Genomic DNA, 6,571 nt, shown 5'->3' on the forward strand with positions numbered 1-6,571 from the left:
AAAATTTTAGATAATTTATTGAATTATTATTCCCTTATCAAAATTGATACAGTAGACAATAATTATAATCTTTAGATCCGACTAAGATGTTATAACTGAATCTCGAAGATAATATTAATTACTGAAACAACTCAAAAGTCAGTTCAAAAATTTTAATCAATACGTAATCAAAATTTTGGGCAATTTATTGAATGATTATTCCCTTATCAAAAAATAATCTAACATATATCTAAATATTATGTGAATATTTTCTAACTACACAAAATTCATCGGATTCATTAATATAATATAATATAATAATCTCCAAAATAATTTATCTAAAATTGACTTATTTCACAGTCTAAAATAAAATATGAATAGAGAAATAATTTTTTTACAAAGAATAATTTAAATCTGAGACCACAATTCTCTTAATATCAATCCAGTGTTATCATCTCGTAATATCTAAAAGGGGAAAAAAGCGAAAAAGAGTGAGCTATAAAGCTAAGTACAATGAAAATGTATGAAAACATAATATAAAAACATTTATTGAAATTTTTTGATTCAGATCAATCAAACATCAATACAACATTTGTGTCACACGAATACACGAAATGCTTCTAATGTAAATCTGATATTTACATGTATCCCGATTCTAATTCAAACATAATTATAGAGCATCGACCCATAAATGGACGTTACCGCCAAATGCATAGAAGAACCAACAAACTAGATGTTACTGACCAATACTTGGATGAATCACAAGAACAAATTAAATATTACCAATCCTATTATGGTCTAATCAACAAGTACATGCTACCGGCTGGTCTGTGATTGAACCAATTGAAACCAACCTGATCGTGGTTGATCCACCTGGTACTTCCTCATGTACAAATCCACCCAATACAACATAGCAAGTATGATACACTTTCATGATACAAAAAAATTAGAATCAGGATGCATGTACATATCAGATTTACTTTAGAAGCATACTTATATAGATCAGACATATGAAATAATCATACAATTCATAACAAAATAAAATAGACAGAAACACACATTCAAATATAGTATCTTTATACCGAACAATACATGATCAAACTTAGAGTTAACTAACAAGTTGAGGCCTTTTCTCTAATAATGAACAAGTTGAAATCAATACCATCAGAACTTCACAAAGAAATATTACAAAAATAGACCATCATTATTATAATCGTTATATTAATTATAATAATTAAAATTTTATCAGTTAACAAGGTCGAGATTCATGTTAAATTGGTTAAAATGGTTAAAGTAAATGGTTCAAACCAATCAAGTCAATGGTTCATTCAAAGCCAATAATCTATCCAAAGTCAATGATTTGGATTAATCAATGGGTCAGGTGATTAACAAGTTAGACCGATGACAACGTGCTGTTTCTATGCCAAATAAACATTACCGGTGACGTGTAGTTTCTATGCCAAATAAACATGCCTTAATCCCAATAAAAATAAAATAGAAATAAGTAGAATAGAGAGATTAAGGGTCGATCTATAGGGAATAACGAAATTGCCGATGAATTGATCTTGTTTCAGGACTAGGCTTGATCTAACGATGAAAAATAAAAAAGGGGTTTGTTGTTTCAAGAGTAATTAAAAGTAAAAATTGAAGAAATTAAATTGAAATAAATCTATTTATAAAAATCAGCCTTGGGCTTTCGCTTTGCCTCGAATTTCAATCAATTCTTGAATAGGATTTACTCCGGTTAAATGTTGGTGTGAGTCCACAAGGTTCAATCCTTGTAGCTCAATTTCCCTTAAGTGATTGATTTTCCCCAAATCTATTTTGGAGTTCTCAATCTTAGTTTAAACTAACCGCGAAAATCAAAGTTAACTCAAAACAATTCAAAACACTTTTGGAAAATTCTCGACTCAAATTATGCTTGTCGAAACGGTTTTCCAAAAAGGGAAAAGGGGCCTCATTTCGAATAATTTAGTGACCTTTTAAGAATAAAATGTGGTTCGAGGAGTTGCCACCAATATTTGGTTAGGGTGTGATTGGGCACCCAAAAAGTATTTGTCATTTTAAAAAAATCATTTTAATTAAAACAACAAATTCACGGTATGCTTTACCAAAATTTGAGTTCGGGAGTCGGTTACGTGCAGGGAAGGATTAGCACCATCACAACGCCCTAAATCGGTATCCAATCGATTAATTAGTTGTCTTTGCAATGAAATTTCAGAATTCAAGTCTAATTTAATTTAAGATCTCTTACAAATAATATTCTTTGAATTTTTGGACGAAACATAATAATATTTATGTAACCCCCTAGACCCGACCTATGCGTTTCGACTAAGTCTAGTGGATCACATTATGATTCTTAAAGACATTTTCTGAAACCGTTATTCAATCAATGTAAATCACATTGTAAATGACATGAAATTATAATAAATTATACTATCAAAACCCAACTTGTAAATATAATACCAATAAGTAATAAATTAATTTAAAACAGGTCTTCAAAATCAAAATCACGATAAACTGAACAATAATAGCAAAAGCGTCATCATCATAAAATACAATACTTTAAAATAAGGTCCATGTCACCCAAAATAAAGTCAACTTGCAAGATAAAATATTACAATCAGATATACTTCAAGAGATATGTTGATCCTCCAAGTGCTCGAACCGAGGTATCTAACCAACAGTATCTGAAAGGGGAAAACATTTTCGAAAGGTGAGCTAGGCTCAATGTGTCCCAATATTACCTTAAAATCAATACAGGTACATTCAACAAATCATAGTCCAGTACATCTCATAAATTCATAAAAGAGTTTAACTTTTGAAAATCATAGTTTAAACCCTTTTTCTTGTACACAATCAGTAGTTCCCAAAACTATTTTCCATATAGCTTACTTTAAGCACACAGTAAAAAGAAAGCCAACCTAAGGATAAGCTTTAGAGCTTGTATCCTTAAGCCCGTAAGTCCAAGTCCATATAGTTTACCCTAAGCACACAGCAAGGGAAGCCAACCTAATGCATCTTGGGGCCCTCAAGAGTCACATTAGGCCCGTTTATTAGCTTGATCAGAGCTATACTATCGTAATTCAATTCAATCCAAAATCAATAATCATAAACCAATCATCATAGTCCATAAATCATCACCAGTAAATCGGTGTATCAATAAACAGTAAACCATAGATTTCAATGTACCATATTTCAAAACATATAAAACAATTATGTCGTAAACAGGGAACACACCTCAATAATAGGTTCAATAGTAGATCTACTGATTGCTGGTTTCACCACGCTCTGCTACAGTTTTCGAACCTAATTTATAATAACACTATATTACTAATGGGTAACATAAATAAATCTCTAAAATCATAAAATTTACGGGTCTTACGGGTGAATACTGGCACACGTGGTTTAACTGATCTAGAAGAGCTGGGTCGAGCTGTCCAACGATCCGGAGAGTCTCTTGTACCTTCAAACAATAATAATCTATCAGTCCCAAATCCTATTTAATTGTTCTAAGCTAGACTTCTTAAGTATATAAGCATTTTTCGAGTTTGACTATCAATTTGGGGTATTTTAAGGTTGAATTTGGCCAAACGGATTGCGGAATCGGAATCAGGAAGTCGAAAAATATAAGGTATGACTTTTCGAAAATTCAAATTCTTGGTCAAAGTCAAAGTCAACCACTTTGACCATCGTTTTGGAGGCCTTCGTGTTCGAATTTGATGAAACGGACAGCGGAAACGGATTTGGCATGTCGAAAACTATCAGGATAGGTATACTCGGAAAAGATTAACGGTGTTTAATGCTCGATCAAAGCCATTTTAAGTTTTGGTCAAAGAAAGTCAACGGTCAACGGTCGGGTCGGGTCAACGGTCGGGTCGGGTCATACCGGTCAAACCGGTTCAGACTGGTCAAACCGGTTCGAACTGGTCGGAACCGGTCAAAACCGGTCAAACCAGTTTTCCAGCAGCTCACTCTCCTTGCGGCGGCGCGTGTGGCCTCCTCTGGGGGCCTAAAAATTCCGGAAAAAATTTATAAAAATTATTTTGAGCGATTTCGAGATACTTACAACGATCGGTTCAAATTTTTGAACGGCGGAGAGCTCGAATTTCAACTCGGCCGAATCTTTGACTGCTCCACCTCCTCACGCGCCGCCGTCGACGGCGAACAAGGTTGACACCGGCGGACTCGAAACGACACAAGGAACACGATGGTGCAGGAGGTGTTGTAAACGAAGCAACGATTGGCGGTGAATTTAAGATTTTCTGGGCGATAGAGCTAAATAAACGTCGAGACTTTGACTCGAAATTCACGTCGTTTGGCAGCGTTTCGCTATAATTGATTTACTGGGTTTTGTTCATGGGTCGAAGATGAACACGACGGTGGTTTCAATTTTTCGATTGGAGGTCGAACGGCGTCGGAATCGGGCTTGGAAGTAAGGGTACGAGAGGAGGAAAACTTAAGAAATTATCATTTGTGTTCTCTGGTTTAAAACCAGAAAACACGCTTATAACACCAATTATGCCGACAGTTTTAGGGAAAATTCAAGACTTGGTCCCTGAATTTCTTTACTTCAAAAATGGCATACAAGTTTTCATAAATTTTAATTTAGTCACTTAATTTCACCCATTTTCACAATTTACCTCCAATTTCAATTAATACTTTTTTTAAATATTCGGGTTGTTACAATTCTCCCCCTCTACAAGAAATTTCGTCCTCGAAATTTACCTTATGAGAATAGTTGAGGAAACTGAGCCTCCATTGACTCCAATGTCTCCCAAGTAGCTTCTGAGGGGCCTCGATTACTCCATTGAACTTTGACCATTATTCGCCTATTCCGAAGAACTCGTTCATCTCTCTCTAAGATCTAAATGGGCTCCTCTTCATATGACAAATCAGGTCTCAGCTCTACTTCTTCAACCTGAATAATGTGACCTGGATCTGAACGGTATCTCCTCAACATTGATACATGAAAGACATCATGAATACGACTTAGCTCAGAAGGCAACTCAAGCTGATATGCAACAGGTCCTACCCTCTTCAAGATACGAAATGGTCCAATAAATCTTGGACTCAATTTACCCTTACGCCTGAATCTCAATACTTTCTTCCAGGGTGAAACTTTCAAAAAGACCTGATCTCCAACCTCAAACTGTATATCCTTCCTCCTTTATCTGCATAAGATTTTTTCCTATCAAATGCCTCTTTCAGACGTCACGGATTAATCTGACTGCGTCCTCCGTCTCTCGCACTAACTCAGGTCCCAACGTTTTCCTATCACGCAACTCAGTCCAACAGATCGGAGTGTGACATTTACGCCCATAGAGTGCTTCATAGGGTGCCATACGAATGCTGGTCTGATAACTGTTATTGTAAGCAAATTCAGCAAACGGCAAAAAGTTCTCCCAACTATCATGAAAATCGATTACGCAACCCCGCAACATATCCTCCAGAATCTGAATTACTCTCTCAGATTGACCATCAGTTTATGGATGAAAGGATGTACTGTAATCCAATCTTGTTCAAAAAAGCCGTATGTAACGCCTTCCAAAATCTCGAAGTAAATCTCGGATCTCGATCAGAAATAATAGACAATGGAACACCATTCAATCTGACAATCTCTGAAATATACAATCTTGTTAGCTATCCAAAGTATAATTTACTCGCACAGGAATGAAGTGAGCTGACTTTGTAAGTCTGTCAACAATCACCCAAACTGAATCTTTTTTCGAAGGAGTCATAGGCAAGCCAGTAACAAAATCCATAGTAATACGCTCCTATTTCCATTCAGGAATCTTGATAGGCTGTAACAAACCTGATGGATGTTGATGTTCTGCCTTAACTTGCTGACAAGTCAAACACCTAGCCACAAAGTCAGATATGTCTTTCTTCATCCCAATCCAATGATACCTCTCTCTCAAATTCCGGTACATCTTATCTCCTCCGGGGTGCATAGCATATGGACTACTATGAGCCTCAGTAAGGATAGTCTGCCTCAACTCAGCATCATCAGGCACACAATATCTACCTTTAAAGCATAAAACTTCATCCTGATCAATTGCGTAATCTGAGTTTGTCCCCTGCTCTACTTGCTCAAAGATGGAAAGCAAGGAGATATCAAGGGGCTGCTTAGCTTTGATCTCATCAACCAAGGTCGGCTTAACTTGTAATTCTGCTAACAGAGTGCCATCGTCATATAAATTCATCCTGTCCATTAAAGATCTCAACTCTGTTACCGCCTTTCGACTCAAAGCATCCGCTATAATGTTAGCTTTACCAGGGTGATAATCAATCACGCAATCATAATCCTTTAGAAGCTCTAGCCAGCGTCGCTGTCTCAAATTAAGCTTCTTCTGAGTCAGAAGATACTTTAAGCTCTTATGGTCCGTGAAAATGTAACACTTCTCTCCATAAAGATAGTGTCTCCAAATCTTCAAGGCAAAAATCACTGCTGCTAACTCCAAATCATGAGTAGGATAATTACATTCATGCGGTCGCAGCTGACGGGATGCATAAGCTACCACCTTACCTTCCTGCATTAGAACACAGCCGAGTCCTGAATGTGAAGCATCACTATACACTGTAAACTCCT

The sequence above is a fragment of the Hibiscus syriacus genome, unplaced genomic scaffold (assembly GCF_006381635.1).
Source record: "Hibiscus syriacus cultivar Baekdansim isolate YM2019G1 unplaced genomic scaffold, ASM638163v2 tig00112738_pilon, whole genome shotgun sequence".
Lineage (NCBI taxonomy): Eukaryota > Viridiplantae > Streptophyta > Magnoliopsida > Malvales > Malvaceae > Hibiscus > Hibiscus syriacus.